This window comes from Opisthocomus hoazin, unplaced genomic scaffold, assembly GCF_030867145.1.
Source record: "Opisthocomus hoazin isolate bOpiHoa1 unplaced genomic scaffold, bOpiHoa1.hap1 HAP1_SCAFFOLD_329, whole genome shotgun sequence".
Lineage (NCBI taxonomy): Eukaryota > Metazoa > Chordata > Aves > Opisthocomiformes > Opisthocomidae > Opisthocomus > Opisthocomus hoazin.
In genome coordinates this window covers 17,177-32,460 of record NW_027449014.1, presented here as the reverse complement: position 1 = coordinate 32,460, position 15,284 = coordinate 17,177, and the positions used below count along the sequence as shown (strand labels likewise).

General features: G+C 58.0%; 1 protein-coding gene across 6 annotated transcripts in view; it reads left to right on the top strand.

Moving 5' to 3' along the window:
- Positions 1-1,545: 1,545 nt before the first annotated feature.
- LOC142360193 (uncharacterized) overlaps positions 1,546-15,284 on the top strand; it is a 28,961-nt gene continuing 15,222 nt past the window's right edge. Inside the window, exons 1-6 of one of the 6 annotated variants that reach the window (XM_075412432.1) lie at positions 1,546-1,650; positions 4,136-4,245; positions 4,918-5,107; positions 7,652-7,761; positions 10,372-10,481; positions 13,092-13,201. The gene's annotated coding sequence lies outside the window, so the exon portion shown is untranslated. Of the gene's footprint in view, positions 1,651-4,135; positions 4,246-4,917; positions 5,108-5,518; positions 5,815-6,800; positions 6,871-7,346; positions 7,538-7,651; positions 7,762-10,371; positions 10,482-13,091; positions 13,202-15,284 lie in introns of those variants that run through there. The other 5 variants (XM_075412436.1, XM_075412434.1, XM_075412433.1 and 2 more) reach the window with 5 other exon arrangements.

The window sequence follows — 15,284 nt, the reverse complement described above, 5'->3', positions numbered from 1 at the left end:
CCTTTCTGTTTGCTGGGTTGTTTTTTTTTTTCTCTCTTCATTCTTCTGCTTTGCTCTGTGTTCCCTCCCTCTCACTCCTGCAGCGTCCTGCTGTGTGTTACCTGTCCTTCTCCCTCTTGATATTTTTGCTCTTGCTCTGTCCCTCTGTCCTGCTGCCTGGAAGTAATTTTTTCTTCTCTGCATTTCTGTTCTTCTGACCATAGCTGTTTTTTCATTCTCCACCTCTCTCTCTCCTGCTCGCCAGCCTCGCCTTTCTCTCCCTGACGTTCTTTCCTCTTCCCAGTCCCTCTGCTTTTGTGTATCCTTGCACTCCACTCCCTCTGTCACGCTGTCTTGCTCCCCATCCCTCCCTTTCCTTTCTACCCTTCCGATGTCTGTGTCCCCCAAGCCCGCTTTGTACGTGTCCCTGTCAACACCCTTCTGTCACTCTTCTTCCCTTGCTGCTCTTGCTCTTTTTCTCTCTCTTCCTCTGTGCTGCGGCCCATCGCTGTTTTTAACTCCTCCATCCCTTTGTCCCGCTCCCTGTCCTTGTCAGTTTTGCCCTGTGCTCCAGGCTTTCCTTGTTTTCTGCATCTCTGTCCTTTTCCCTGTACCCTTTTTCTCTCTGCTCCTCAGTCCTTCTGCCTCGTCTTGTTTTTCTCTTTCTGCCGTCCCTCTCTTTTTGTCTGTGACCCTCTGTGCTCTTCTCCTTCTCCCTCTCAGTTTGCGGTTGTCCTATGTGTCCCCCTCTCTGTCTCTCTCTTCTGCTGTCCTGCTCCCCAGCCCCGTTATTTATTGCTTCACCCCTCGGTCTTGCTCTCAGTCCCTGTTTTCTCTCGTGCTCCGCCTCGCTGCCGTTCTCTCTGTTGCTCTCGTTTGCTGTCTGTCCCAGCGTCCTGCTCCCTGTCGCGCTCTCTGTTTCACAGTCTGGCGTCGTGTCCCTCACCTGTTTTCTCTCTCACTCTGTCCTTCCTCCTGGCTTTTCCTTGTCCCTCTGGCCTCTTACTCGTCGCTACTTTTTTCTTCCTTTCTCTACCTCTCTGCCTCTGCCCTGTCGCTTTCTTCCTCTCTCTCTCTGCAATGTTTCTTTCTCCATCTGTGCCCCCCTCCCTGTCCCTTTTCTCTTGTTCTCTCTGTCCTCCATCCTCCCCGTAACTCTTTGTCTGTGTATCTCCATACTGCTGCCTGTCCCTTTGTTTCTCGCTATATGCCCCTGTCCAGCTTGCTGTCCCGTTGTTCTCCTCTGTGCTGAACCGTGGCCTTTTCTATCATCCTGCAGCCCGTCACCGATTTTACTTTCTCCACCTCTTTGGCCTGATCTGTGTGTCTCCTGCCCCCGTCCATCTGGCTTGTTCGCTCTACTTGTGTCTCCCTCCAGTGTTCTTTATTCCTCCGATTCAGTTTCTCTCTTGATCCATCAGTTCTGCTGCCCGCTCGTCGTTCTCTGTCTCTCTCTCTTTCCCTCTGTGCTGTTCCTGCGCGTAGCGCGCGAGCAAGCGAGGCTACGTGCCTGGGGATCCTTGTCTCGTAAGAGCTGCGAGACATGGACGTTTTCTCTTAGGTGGGGGACAGCCAAGCGACCGGAGTTACGGAAGAGGAATGGAGGAGAGCAGGACAGAGAAGCGTCTGAAGCGGCAGAGTCTCCCGGCAGTGCGGAGAGCGAGAGCCGCGGTGAGTGGCGGGCCCTCGGGGCCCTGTCGCCCCTCTTCTGCGTCCCGAGCTGTCCCCTGGATCCTTCTCTCTCCCACGCTGCTGTGATTTTTTTTTTTTTTTTCTTTTTCCTTTTGTTTTCCTTTCCCTGTACCTCCCGTCTTCTGTCTGTGTGTGTGTTCTGCTCCCTCTCCCTCTTTTTCTCCCTTCAGAATTTCTCTAGCCGGCTCCCTGTCTCTATTTGTCTGTCCTGCTGGCTGTCCGGTCGTTTCTTGCTGTACCTCCCTGTCCAGCCGGCTCTCTTTTTGCTCTCCCTTTTTGCCTTTCTCTCCTTCTCTGTCCTGCTTCGTGGCCCTTTCTTCTCTTTCTCTCCCTCTCTGTTCTCTAGCCCCTTGCTGGTTTGTTTTGGGGTTTCCCTGCACACACGCCCCCCGCCCCTTTCTTGGTCTCTTTGTCTAGATCTGACCCTTTCTTTGTTTCTCGGTCCCTTTTTTCCTGTTCACTGTCCTTTTTCTCTCTCTGTCTGTGTCCCCTGCGCTCCGTTGCCATCTTTATCTCTCCTTTCTTCTTCATCTCCTCCCCCTGCCCCCGTCTCTCTCTCCCTCTTTCGCGCTCACCGGCCCTACATTTTCGTGCTCCGTCTCTGCAAGGCTCCTCGTCCCTGTATTTCTTGATTTCTCTACCTCTCTGGCGTTTCCTTTCGACCCTTCTTTCTCTCTGAGCTCCTCGGTCTTCTCCCTTGTCTTATTTTCCTCTTCCTAGTGCTCTGCCCTGCTCCCCATCGCTTATTTTCTCTCTCCGTTTCTCTGCCCTGCTCCCCGTCCCTGTCTGTCTTTCTCCGTCCCCCTCGGCTGCTCCACAGCAGAGTTTTTCCTTTCTCCGGCTCTCTGACCCGCTCCCCGCCCACCCAGGTTGACCGTCCCAGGTTTTGTTCTGCGTCTCCATCCTGCCGCTGTCCTCATCTATCCTTTTGTGCCCTTCTCTTTCTGTCTCTTTTCGTGTGTCCCCGCTGCTTTTTTTCCCATCTCTGTCCAGCTCCCTGTCCCTTTCCTTTTTCCTCTTGCTGTCCTTTTGCCCTGCTTCCTCTTGCTGTTTTTTCTGCCTTTCTCTCTCTGCGCCATTCCCTCTCCCATCCTTTCTTTCTCGATCCCCCTGTGCAGCTCGCTGTCCCTTGTTTCCTTTCTCTCTTCCTCGGTATTTTTTTTCTTTCTCCATACCTCTCTCCCGCTGCCCGTCACGGTCGCATTTCTCCCCCCAACGCTGTCCTGCTCTGTCCCTTTTCTCTCTCTCTGTCGTTTTGTCCTGCTCCCTGTGTTTGTTTTTTAATTCCTCCCTCAGGGTCCCTCAGCCCGGTGCTGTTTTTTCCCTTCTCCGCCTCTGTCTCCTGCTGCCCCGCTGAGGCTTTTCCCCCTCCGTCTCTGTCCTGCTCCCCCGTCTCTTACTTGTGCCTGTCTTTCACTTTGTCCTGCCTCCTTGTCCCCTTTTTCTCTCTCAGTATCACCTTGTCCCGCTCCCTGTCCCTGTCTTTCTCTGACAATCTGTCCCGCTCCTTGTCCTTCTCTTTCCCTTTGCTGTTATTCCCCGTCCTTGTTCTGGCCTTTCTTCCTTCTCTTTCTGTCCTGCTGCCCCAGTGCCTCTTTTTCCACCGCTGTCCTGCTCCCTGGCCCTTGTTTCCTCTCGCCGTCCCTCTGTCCTGCTTCCTGTCCCCAGTTTTTCTGTCTCTCTTTCTCGATCCTGCTGCCTGTCCGGTCGTTTCTTGCTGTACCTGCCTGTGCAGCCGGCTCTCCCTTTTTGCCTTTCTCTCCTTCTCTTCCTGCTTCCCGGCCCGTTCTTGTCTTCCTCTCTGTCTGTCCTCTATCCCCTTGCTGGTTTGTGTTGGGGTTCCAACCCTGACCACCCACCCCCTTCTTCGTCTGACCCTTTCTTTGTTTCTTAGTACGTTTCTTCCTGTTGCCTGTCCTTTTTCTCTCTCTGTCAGTGTGTCCTGCACTGCGTGGGACGGTGGTGGGAGGCTGAAAAAGGGTGGGAAGCTGGGGGGGCGGAGTGGAGGCTGGAAAGAGGTAGGAGGTTGCAGAGGGGTGGGAAGCTGAATTAAGTAGAGGCCAGCAAAAAGGGAGTTAGGAGGCTATCGAGGGGTGGGAGGCGGGGGGGGGGGGGGGGGGGGGCGAGGAGGGGGGAGTAGAGGCCAGGAAAAAAAAGGAGGCTGCAGAGGGGTGGGAGGCTGCAGAGGGGTGGGAGGCCGGGGGCGAGAGTAGAGGCCAGAAAAAAGGGGAGGCCGGGGGGTGCGAGTAGAGGCCAGAAAGGCCCTTTTCTTGTGGCTTCTTCCCTGTCTTTATCTCTCTTTCCTGCCTTGTTTACTCCTCTGATTCAAGTTCTCTCTCGATCCGTGTGTTCTGCTTCCCACTCATCATATTCTCTCTTTTTCTCTGTCCTGTTCCTGAGGCTTCTTGTCTAGGAAGCCACGTCTCGTATGAGCTCTAAGACAGCCACATGCATTTTCTCTCAGGTGCAGGAGAGCCAAACGATTGGAGTTGCGGAAGAAGAGGGGAAGAGAGAAGGGGAGAGAAACATCTGAAATGTCAAAGTCTCCCGGCAGCACCGAGAGTGAGAGCTGCGGTGAGTCGTGGGCCCTCGGGGCCCTGTCACCCCTCTTGTGCATCCTGGGCCCTCCCCGGCTCCCTCTCTTTCCCCCACTGCTACGATTATTTTTTTTTTCTGCTCTTGTGTACCTTCTTTCTCCATCTGTCTCTGACTTGTCCCCATCTTTTAGGTCCTCCCTCTTTCTGCCCTGCAGCCCGTGGCATTTTTTTCCTTCTTCCCCTCTTTCTGTTCAGCTCCCGGTTACTAGTTTTGCTTTCCTCCTACTCTGTAGCCTGTCAGTACTTTTGCTGTCTTTGGTGCTCTCTGTCTGGCTCCTCGTCCCTTGATTCGAGGCCTTCCTTCTCGGCTCCGTAGCACGTCACAGATCTACTGCTTTCTCCATGTCTATTCTATTCTATTTCCTCATCTCTCTTTGTCCAGGTCCCTGCCGCTATTCTTTTTTCCTCTGTCATGCTGCAGGGTTTTTTTTTTGCATCTCCTTCCTGCTCCCCGTTCTTCATTTTCGGTCTGTGTCCTGCTCCCTCTTCTTCTTTCTGCTGCCGCTCTTGCTCTCTTGCTGCTGCTTCTTTCTCCATGTCTGTGGGACTGCCTGTCCCCGTCCTTCTCTCGCCGTCCCTTTCCCTGCTTGGTGCTTTCTCGTTCCACCGCCGCTGTCCAGCCACCTGTCACTTTTCTCCTCTCTTGTAGTGGCCTGCACCCTGCTCCTCATTTTTGGCAGCCTCTGCCGAGCAGCACGTCTCTCCGGGAGGCGACGGACGGACTGTTCGCCGCTGGATCAACGGGCGCAGCTGCAGGAAGGAGTGCCGAGGTGTCGGAGGGGCAGAGGGAGCGTCGGGGGCCCCGACCCCGGAGCAGAGCGGCTCCCGGGACTGGCTGGGTGCGTGACTGAGTAAAGACCTGCGGTCCCTTTTGCCCTGGCGGCTGCGTTTGTGCTTGGTTTGCACGGGACGAGGGGCTGCGCCAGAGGCCAGGGGAGGAGGGGACGGGCTGTGGGGCTGGGGCGACGGCCCCCTGTTCCTGCCGGGGTCCAGCCGTGGGCCGGGGCCGGGGGAGCCCCAGGTGCGGGCAGCGGGGCTGATGGCGACGGCCCCTCCCTGTGCCGGTGGAGGGCCCGGTGCTGCCGTGGCGCGGGTGGCCGTGGAGGGGCCGGTACGATCGCTGCTGCCACCCGGTGAGCAAAGTTCGGTACTGCGGCTCGGGCGGCGCCAATGCGCGGTGGCGCCGTGTCCAAGGGCTCGCTGCTGCCACCCGGTGAGCAAAGTTCGGTACTGCCGCTCGAGTGGCGCAGGTGCTTTGCGCGCTGGGAGGAGCCGTGCCCTGTGTGTCCGGCGCTGCCATAAGGAACGCCTGCCTGCTTGCTGAAGTGCCCAAAGGGCTTCAGAGAGTCTTTGTGTTTGCCCAATGACGGCATGGTGGGCTCCAGCCGTGGGCCGGGGCCGGAAGAGCCCCAGGTGCGGGCAGCGGGGCTGATGGCGACGGCCCCTCCCTCTGCCGGTAGAGGGCCCGGTGCTGCCGTGCCGGGCCCGATGCGAGCCGAAGGAGGAGCGGAGCCATAGCCGGGTTGCGGCTGCAGCGAGGGAGAAGGTGAGCGCGGGGTATGGGGGGGGGGGGTTGGATGGAGCGGCGGGTCCCGGGGAAAAGCCCCCGGGAGGGCGGGGTCCGTGTCGGGGGCAAGGAGCGATGGGGGTGCGGCGCCGTGTCGGAGCCGCGAGTCGGGGTCTGCTCGGAGCCAGAGCCGGCGCTGGGAGCCGCCCCCTCTCCCGCTGGCGCCGCCCCCTCTCCCGCTGGCGCCGCCCCCTCTCCCGCTGGCGCCGCCCCCTCTCCCGCTGGCGCCGCCCCCTCTCCCGCTGGCGCCGCCCCCTCTCCCGCTGGCGCCGCCCCCTCTCCCGCTGGCGCCGCCCCCTCTCCCGCTGGCGCCGCCCCCTCTCCCGCTGGCGCCGCCCCCTCTCCCGCTGGCGCCGCCCCCTCTCCCGCTGGCGCCGCCCCCTCTCCCGCTGGCGCCGCCCCCGCCCCCGCTGGCGCCGCCCCCGCCCCCGCTGGCGCCGCCCCCGCCCCCGCTGGCGCCGCCCCCGCCCCCGCTGGCGCCGCCCCCCGCCCCCCGCTGGCGCCGCCCCCCGCCCCCGCTGGCGCCGCCCCCGCCCCCGCTGGCGCCGCCCCCCGCCCCGCCGCCCCGCCCCCCGCCCCCGCTGGCGCCGCCCCCGCCCCCGCTGGCGCCGCCCCCGCCCCCGCTGGCGCCGCCCCCGCCCCCGCTGGCGCCGCCCCCGCCCCCGCTGGCGCCGCCCCCGCCCCCGCTGGCGCCGCCCCCGCCCCCGCTGGCGCCGCCCCCGCCCCCGCTGGCGCCGCCCCCGCCCCCGCTGGCGCCGCCCCCGCCCCCGCTGGCGCCGCCCCCGCCCCCGCTGGCGCCGCCCCCGCCCCCGCTGGCGCCGCCCCCCGCTGGCACCGCCCCCGCCCCGCTGGCGCCGCCCCGGCCCCGCTGGCGCCGCCCCCTGGCCGCAACGCGGTACTGCAGCCCGGCGTTCGGCTCAGAGTGTGGCCCCTCCGGCGCGCCGTCGGCTCGTGGCGCATGCGCGGTGCGGCGGAGCAGCATGGCGGCGGGCTGGTGTTCGGTGCCGGGGCGGCGGGGGAGCAGAGAGGCCAGCGGTGAGGCGCGGGCTCTCCTCCAGCGGGTGCGGGGGTGCGTGGTGGCTGCTCGAGGGTGGTGGGACGGGAAGCTTGGAGCCGGCCGCTGCGGCAGGCTGCAGGAGGCGAGCCGGGTGCGGGCAGCCCCGGGGCCAGAGGCGGGAGGTGACGGAAGGGAATGGGAGAAGGAGGCGGGCACCCCCCCCCCCCCCCAAGTCGGCAGTGCTCCCCCGGCCCCGCTCGCCCCGCGCAGCCGCCCCCAGCTGCAGCACGTCCCCTGAAGCCTGTGTCCCGGAGCGCCCGGCCTGCCCCAAGGCCCGTGGTGCGGGCTGCCTCGGCCTCCCTGAACGCGGTCGCCGCTGCTTGTTTATGTGTGGCAGTGGCCGCGCTGAGTTCGCGTTTGTCCGTTCGTGCCCTGGGGATGCCGTTGGCTGCGCCCGCTCCGGGCTTTTGTGGGCTGCGTGTGCCGGGCCTCGCTGTGCTGGCGGCGTGGGGGCGAAAAGGGAGAGGCGGAGCGCTGAGTGGCTGCGGACAGGAGGTGGCGCGGCTGAAGCTGGAGAGTCCCGAGAAGGCTGAAGAAGAAGAAGAAATGGAAGGCCAGCTGGCTGGCAGCTGCCTGGCGCTGCGGGTGAGGAAGGCTCCGTCTTGGTAGCCCGCAGCAGGCCAGGCCGCCAGCGTGCCCCGCAGGGTCTGTATGTGTCACCAGCAGCAGCATGGTCCGGTTGTGGAGCGCGCGAGCGCGGCTGCGTGCGTAGGGAGCCTTGTCTCGTAAGAGCTGCGAGACATGGACGTTTTCTCTTAGGTGGGGGACAGCCAAGCGACCGGAGTGACGGAAGAGGAATGGAGGAGAGCAGGACGGAGAAGCGTCTGAAGCGGCAGAGTCTCCCGGGAGCGCGGAGAGCGAGAGCTGCGGTGAGTGGCGGGCCCTCGGGGCCCTGTCGCCCCTCTTCTGCGTCCCGGGCCCTCCCCTGGATCCTTCTCTCTCCCACGCTGCTGTGATTTTTTTTTTTTTTTCTTTTTCCTTTTGTTTTCCTTTCCCTGTACCTCCCGTCTTCTGTCTGTGTGTGTGTTCTGCTCCCTCTCCCTCTTTTTCTCCCTTCAGAATTTCTCTAGCCGGCTCCCTGTCTCTATTTGTCTGTCCTGCTGGCTGTCCGGTCGTTTCTTGCTGTACCTCCCTGTCCAGCCGGCTCTCTTTTTGCTCTCCCTTTTTGCCTTTCTCTCCTTCTCTGTCCTGCTTCGTGGCCCTTTCTTCTCTTTCTCTCCCTCTCTGTTCTCTAGCCCCTTGCTGGTTTGTTTTGGGGTTTCCCTGCACACACGCCCCCCGCCCCTTTCTTGGTCTCTTTGTCTAGATCTGACCCTTTCTTTGTTTCTCGGTCCCTTTTTTCCTGTTCACTGTCCTTTTTCTCTCTCTGTCTGTGTCCCCTGCTCTCCGTTGCTATCTTTATCTCTCCTTTCTTCTTCATCTCCTCCCCCTGCCCCCGTCTCTCTCTCCCTCTTTCGTGCTCACCGGCCCTACATTTTCGTGCTCCGTCTCTGCAAGGCTCCTATTCCCTGTATTTCTTGATTTCTCTACCTCTCTGGCGTTTCCTTTCGACCCTTCTTTCTCTCTGAGCTTCTCGGTCTTCTCCCTTGTCTTATTTTCCTCTTCCTAGTGCTATGCCCTGCTCCCCATCGCTTATTTTCTCTCTCCGTTTCTCTGCCCTGCTCCCCGTCCCTCTCTCTCTTTCTCCGTCCCCCTCTGCTGCTCCACAGCAGTGTTTTTCCTTTCTCCAGCGCTCTGACCTGCTCCCCACCCCCCTCCCCCCTTTTTCTCTCTGTCGTTCTTCCTGCTTCCCTGGACCTCTCTCTCTGCAATCTCGAGTCCTACTCCCTGTTTGTATCCCACTGTCCTGGTCTCCATCCCTCTCTTTGCCTCTCTATCCCTTTGTCCCTGTTTTTTCTTTCTCCGTCTCTCTGCCCTGCTGCCTAGTTCTGTCCGGTTCCCTTTCTGTTTGCTGGGTTGTTTTTTTTTTTCTCTCTTCATTCTTCTGCTTTGCTCTGTGTTCCCTCCCTCTCACTCCTGCAGCGTCCTGCTGTGTGTTACCTGTCCTTCTCCCTCTTGATATTTTTGCTCTTGCTCTGTCCCTCTGTCCTGCTGCCTGGAAGTAATTTTTTCTTCTCTGCATTTCTGTTCTTCTGACCATGGCTGTTTTTTCATTCTCCACCTCTCTCTCTCCTGCTCGCCAGCCTCGCCTTTCTCTCCCTGACGTTCTTTCCTCTTCCCAGTCCCTCTGCTTTTGTGTATCCTTGCACTCCACTCCCTCTGTCACGCTGTCTTGCTCCCCATCCCTCCCTTTCCTTTCTACCCTTCCGATGTCTGTGTCCCCCAAGCCCGCTTTGTACGTGTCCCTGTCAACACCCTTCTGTCACTCTTCTTCCCTTGCTGCTCTTGCTCTTTTTCTCTCTCTTCCTCTGTGCTGCGGCCCATCGCTGTTTTTAACTCCTCCATCCCTTTGTCCCGCTCCCTGTCCTTGTCAGTTTTGCCCTGTGCTCCAGGCTTTCCTTGTTTTCTGCATCTCTGTCCTTTTCCCTGTACCCTTTTTCTCTCTGCTCCTCAGTCCTTCTGCCTCGTCTTGTTTTTCTCTTTCTGCCGTCCCTCTCTTTTTGTCTGTGACCCTCTGTGCTCTTCTCCTTCTCCCTCTCAGTTTGCGGTTGTCCTATGTGTCCCCCTCTCTGTCTCTCTCTTCTGCTGTCCTGCTCCCCAGCCCCGTTATTTATTGCTTCACCCCTCGGTCTTGCTCTCAGTCCCTGTTTTCTCTCGTGCTCCGCCTCGCTGCCGTTCTCTCTGTTGCTCTCGTTTGCTGTCTGTCCCAGCGTCCTGCTCCCTGTCGCGCTCTCTGTTTCACAGTCTGGCGTCGTGTCCCTCACCTGTTTTCTCTCTCACTCTGTCCTTCCTCCTGGCTTTTCCTTGTCCCTCTGGCCTCTTACTCGTCGCTACTTTTTTCTTCCTTTCTCTACCTCTCTGCCTCTGCCCTGTCGCTTTCTTCCTCTCTCTCTCTGCAATGTTTCTTTCTCCATCTGTGCCCCCCTCCCTGTCCCTTTTCTCTTGTTCTCTCTGTCCTCCATCCTCCCCGTAACTCTTTGTCTGTGTATCTCCATACTGCTGCCTGTCCCTTTGTTTCTCGCTATATGCCCCTGTCCAGCTTGCTGTCCCGTTGTTCTCCTCTGTGCTGAACCGTGGCCTTTTCTATCATCCTGCAGCCCATCACCGATTTTACTTTCTCCACCTCTTTGGCCTGATCTGTGTGTCTCCTGCCCCCGTCCATCTGGCTTGTTCGCTCTACTTGTGTCTCCCTCCAGTGTTCTTTATTCCTCCGATTCAGTTTCTCTCTTGATCCATCAGTTCTGCTGCCCGCTCGTCGTTCTCTGTCTCTCTCTCTTTCCCTCTGTGCTGTTCCTGCGCGTAGCGCGCGAGCAAGCGAGGCTACGTGCCTGGGGATCCTTGTCTCGTAAGAGCTGCGAGACATGGACGTTTTCTCTTAGGTGGGGGACAGCCAAGCGACCGGAGTTACGGAAGAGGAATGGAGGAGAGCAGGAGAGAGAAGCGTCTGAAGCGGCAGAGTCTCCCGGGAGCGCGGAGAGCGAGAGCTGCGGTGAGTGGCGGGCCCTCGGGGCCCTGTCGCCCCTCTTCTGCGTCCCGGGCCCTCCCCTGGATCCTTCTCTCTCCCACGCTGCTGTGATTTTTTTTTTTTTTTCTTTTTCCTTTTGTTTTCCTTTCCCTGTACCTCCCGTCTTCTGTCTGTGTGTGTGTTCTGCTCCCTCTCCCTCTTTTTCTCCCTTCAGAATTTCTCTAGCCGGCTCCCTGACTCTATTTCTCTGTCCTGCTGGCTGTCCGGTCGTTTCTTGCTGTACCTCCCTGTCCAGCCGGCTCTCTTTTTGCTCTCCCTTTTTGCCTTTCTCTCCTTCTCTGTCCTGCTTCGTGGCCCTTTCTTCTCTTTCTCTCCCTCTCTGTTCTCTAGCCCCTTGCTGGTTTGTTTTGGGGTTTCCCTGCACACACGCCCCCCGCCCCTTTCTTGGTCTCTTTGTCTAGATCTGACCCTTTCTTTGTTTCTCGGTCCCTTTTTTCCTGTTCACTGTCCTTTTTCTCTCTCTGTCTGTGTCCCCTGCTCTCCGTTGCTATCTTTATCTCTCCTTTCTTCTTCATCTCCTCCCCCTGCCCCCGTCTCTCTCTCCCTCTTTCGTGCTCACTGGCCCTACATTTTCGTGCTCCGTCTCTGCAAGGCTCCTATTCCCTGTATTTCTTGATTTCTCTACCTCTCTGGCGTTTCCTTTCGACCCTTCTTTCTCTCTGAGCTTCTCGGTCTTCTCCCTTGTCTTATTTTCCTCTTCCTAGTGCTCTGCCCTGCTCCCCATCGCTTATTTTCTCTCTCCGTTTCTCTGCCCTGCTCCCTGTCCCTCTCTCTCTTTCTCCGTCCCCCTCTGCTGCTCCACAGCAGTGTTTTTCCTTTCTCCAGCGCTCTGACCTGCTCCCCACCCCCCTCCCCCCTTTTTCTCTCTGTCGTTCTTCCTGCTTCCCTGGACCTCTCTCTCTGCAATCTCGAGTCCTACTCCCTGTTTGTATCCCACTGTCCTGGTCTCCATCCCTCTCTTTGCCTCTCTATCCCTTTGTCCCTGTTTTTTCTTTCTCCGTCTCTCTGCCCTGCTGCCTAGTTCTGTCCGGTTCCCTTTCTGTTTGCTGGGTTGTTTTTTTTTTTCTCTCTTCATTCTTCTGCTTTGCTCTGTGTTCCCTCCCTCTCACTCCTGCAGCGTCCTGCTGTGTGTTACCTGTCCTTCTCCCTCTTGATATTTTTGCTCTTGCTCTGTCCCTCTGTCCTGCTGCCTGGAAGTAATTTTTTCTTCTCTGCATTTCTGTTCTTCTGACCATGGCTGTTTTTTCATTCTCCACCTCTCTCTCTCCTGCTCGCCAGCCTCGCCTTTCTCTCCCTGACGTTCTTTCCTCTTCCCAGTCCCTCTGCTTTTGTGTATCCTTGCACTCCACTCCCTCTGTCACGCTGTCTTGCTCCCCATCCCTCCCTTTCCTTTCTACCCTTCCGATGTCTGTGTCCCCCAAGCCCGCTTTGTACGTGTCCCTGTCAACACCCTTCTGTCACTCTTCTTCCCTTGCTGCTCTTGCTCTTTTTCTCTCTCTTCCTCTGTGCTGCGGCCCATCGCTGTTTTTAACTCCTCCATCCCTTTGTCCCGCTCCCTGTCCTTGTCAGTTTTGCCCTGTGCTCCAGGCTTTCCTTGTTTTCTGCATCTCTGTCCTTTTCCCTGTACCCTTTTTCTCTCTGCTCCTCAGTCCTTCTGCCTCGTCTTGTTTTTCTCTTTCTGCCGTCCCTCTCTTTTTGTCTGTGACCCTCTGTGCTCTTCTCCTTCTCCCTCTCAGTTTGCGGTTGTCCTATGTGTCCCCCTCTCTGTCTCTCTCTTCTGCTGTCCTGCTCCCCAGCCCCGTTATTTATTGCTTCACCCCTCGGTCTTGCTCTCAGTCCCTGTTTTCTCTCGTGCTCCGCCTCGCTGCCGTTCTCTCTGTTGCTCTCGTTTGCTGTCTGTCCCAGCGTCCTGCTCCCTGTCGCGCTCTCTGTTTCACAGTCTGGCGTCGTGTCCCTCACCTGTTTTCTCTCTCACTCTGTCCTTCCTCCTGGCTTTTCCTTGTCCCTCTGGCCTCTTACTCGTCGCTACTTTTTTCTTCCTTTCTCTACCTCTCTGCCTCTGCCCTGTCGCTTTCTTCCTCTCTCTCTCTGCAATGTTTCTTTCTCCATCTGTGCCCCCCTCCCTGTCCCTTTTCTCTTGTTCTCTCTGTCCTCCATCCTCCCCGTAACTCTTTGTCTGTGTATCTCCATACTGCTGCCTGTCCCTTTGTTTCTCGCTATATGCCCCTGTCCAGCTTGCTGTCCCGTTGTTCTCCTCTGTGCTGAACCGTGGCCTTTTCTATCATCCTGCAGCCCGTCACCGATTTTACTTTCTCCACCTCTTTGGCCTGATCTGTGTGTCTCCTGCCCCCGTCCATCTGGCTTGTTCGCTCTACTTGTGTCTCCCTCCAGTGTTCTTTATTCCTCCGATTCAGTTTCTCTCTTGATCCATCAGTTCTGCTGCCCGCTCGTCGTTCTCTGTCTCTCTCTCTTTCCCTCTGTGCTGTTCCTGCGCGTAGCGCGCGAGCAAGCGAGGCTACGTGCCTGGGGATCCTTGTCTCGTAAGAGCTGCGAGACATGGACGTTTTCTCTTAGGTGGGGGACAGCCAAGCGACCGGAGTTACGGAAGAGGAATGGAGGAGAGCAGGAGAGAGAAGCGTCTGAAGCGGCAGAGTCTCCCGGGAGCGCGGAGAGCGAGAGCCGCGGTGAGTGGCGGGCCCTCGGGGCCCTGTCGCCCCTCTTCTGCGTCCCGGGCCCTCCCCTGGATCCTTCTCTCTCCCACGCTGCTGTGATTTTTTTTTTTTTTCTTTTTCCTTTTGTTTTCCTTTCCCTGTACCTCCCGTCTTCTGTCTGTGTGTGTGTTCTGCTCCCTCTCCCTCTTTTTCTCCCTTCAGAATTTCTCTAGCCGGCTCCCTGTCTCTATTTGTCTGTCCTGCTGGCTGTCCGGTCGTTTCTTGCTGTACCTCCCTGTCCAGCCGGCTCTCTTTTTGCTCTCCCTTTTTGCCTTTCTCTCCTTCTCTGTCCTGCTTCGTGGCCCTTTCTTCTCTTTCTCTCCCTCTCTGTTCTCTAGCCCCTTGCTGGTTTGTTTTGGGGTTTCCCTGCACACACGCCCCCCGCCCCTTTCTTGGTCTCTTTGTCTAGATCTGACCCTTTCTTTGTTTCTCGGTCCCTTTTTTCCTGTTCACTGTCCTTTTTCTCTCTCTGTCTGTGTCCCCTGCGCTCCGTTGCCATCTTTATCTCTCCTTTCTTCTTCATCTCCTCCCCCTGCCCCCGTCTCTCTCTCCCTCTTTCGCGCTCACCGGCCCTACATTTTCGTGCTCCGTCTCTGCAAGGCTCCTCGTCCCTGTATTTCTTGATTTCTCTACCTCTCTGGCGTTTCCTTTCGACCCTTCTTTCTCTCTGAGCTCCTCGGTCTTCTCCCTTGTCTTATTTTCCTCTTCCTAGTGCTCTGCCCTGCTCCCCATCGCTTATTTTCTCTCTCCGTTTCTCTGCCCTGCTCCCCGTCCCTGTCTGTCTTTCTCCGTCCCCCTCTGCTGCTCCACAGCAGAGTTTTTCCTTTCTCCGGCTCTCTGACCCGCTCCCCGCCCACCCAGGTTGACCGTCCCAGGTTTTGTTCTGCGTCTCCATCCTGCCGCTGTCCTCATCTATCCTTTTGTGCCCTTCTCTTTCTGTCTCTTTTCGTGTGTCCCCGCTGCTTTTTTTCCCATCTCTGTCCAGCTCCCTGTCCCTTTCCTTTTTCCTCTTGCTGTCCTTTTGCCCTGCTTCCTCTTGCTGTTTTTTCTGCCTTTCTCTCTCTGCGCCATTCCCTCTCCCATCCTTTCTTTCTCGATCCCCCTGTGCAGCTCGCTGTCCCTTGTTTCCTTTCTCTCTTCCTCGGTATTTTTTTTCTTTCTCCATACCTCTCTCCCGCTGCCCGTCACGGTCGCATTTCTCCCCCCAACGCTGTCCTGCTCTGTCCCTTTTCTCTCTCTCTGTCGTTTTGTCCCGCTCCCTGTGTTTGTTTTTTAATTCCTCCCTCAGGGTCCCTCAGCCCGGTGCTGTTTTTTCCCTTCTCCGCCTCTGTCTCCTGCTGCCCCGCTGAGGCTTTTCCCCCTCCGTCTCTGTCCTGCTCCCCCGTCTCTTACTTGTGCCTGTCTTTCACTTTGTCCTGCCTCCTTGTCCCCTTTTTCTCTCTCAGTATCACCTTGTCCCGCTCCCTGTCCCTGTCTTTCTCTGACAATCTGTCCCGCTCCTTGTCCTTCTCTTTCCCTTTGCTGTTATTCCCCGTCCTTGTTCTGGCCTTTCTTCCTTCTCTTTCTGTCCTGCTGCCCCAGTGCCTCTTTTTCCACCGCTGTCCTGCTCCCTGGCCCTTGTTTCCTCTCGCCGTCCCTCTGTCCTGCTTCCTGTCCCCAGTTTTTCTGTCTCTCTTTCTCGATCCTGCTGCCTGTCCGGTCGTTTCTTGCTGTACCTGCCTGTGCAGCTGGCTCTCCCTTTTTGCCTTTCTCTCCTTCTCTTCCTGCTTCCCGGCCCGTTCTTGTCTTCCTCTCTGTCTGTCCTCTATCCCCTTGCTGGTTTGTGTTGGGGTTCCAACCCTGACCACCCACCCCCTTCTTCGTCTGACCCTTTCTTTGTTTCTTAGTACGTTTCTTCCTGTTGCCTGTCCTTTTTCTCTCTCTGTCAGTGTGTCCTGCACTGCGTGGGACGGTGGTGGGAGGCTGAAAAAGGGTGGGAAGCTGGGGGGGCGGAGTGGAGGCTGGAAAGAGGTAGGAGGTTGCAGAGGGGTGGGAAGCTGAATTAAGTAGAGGCCAG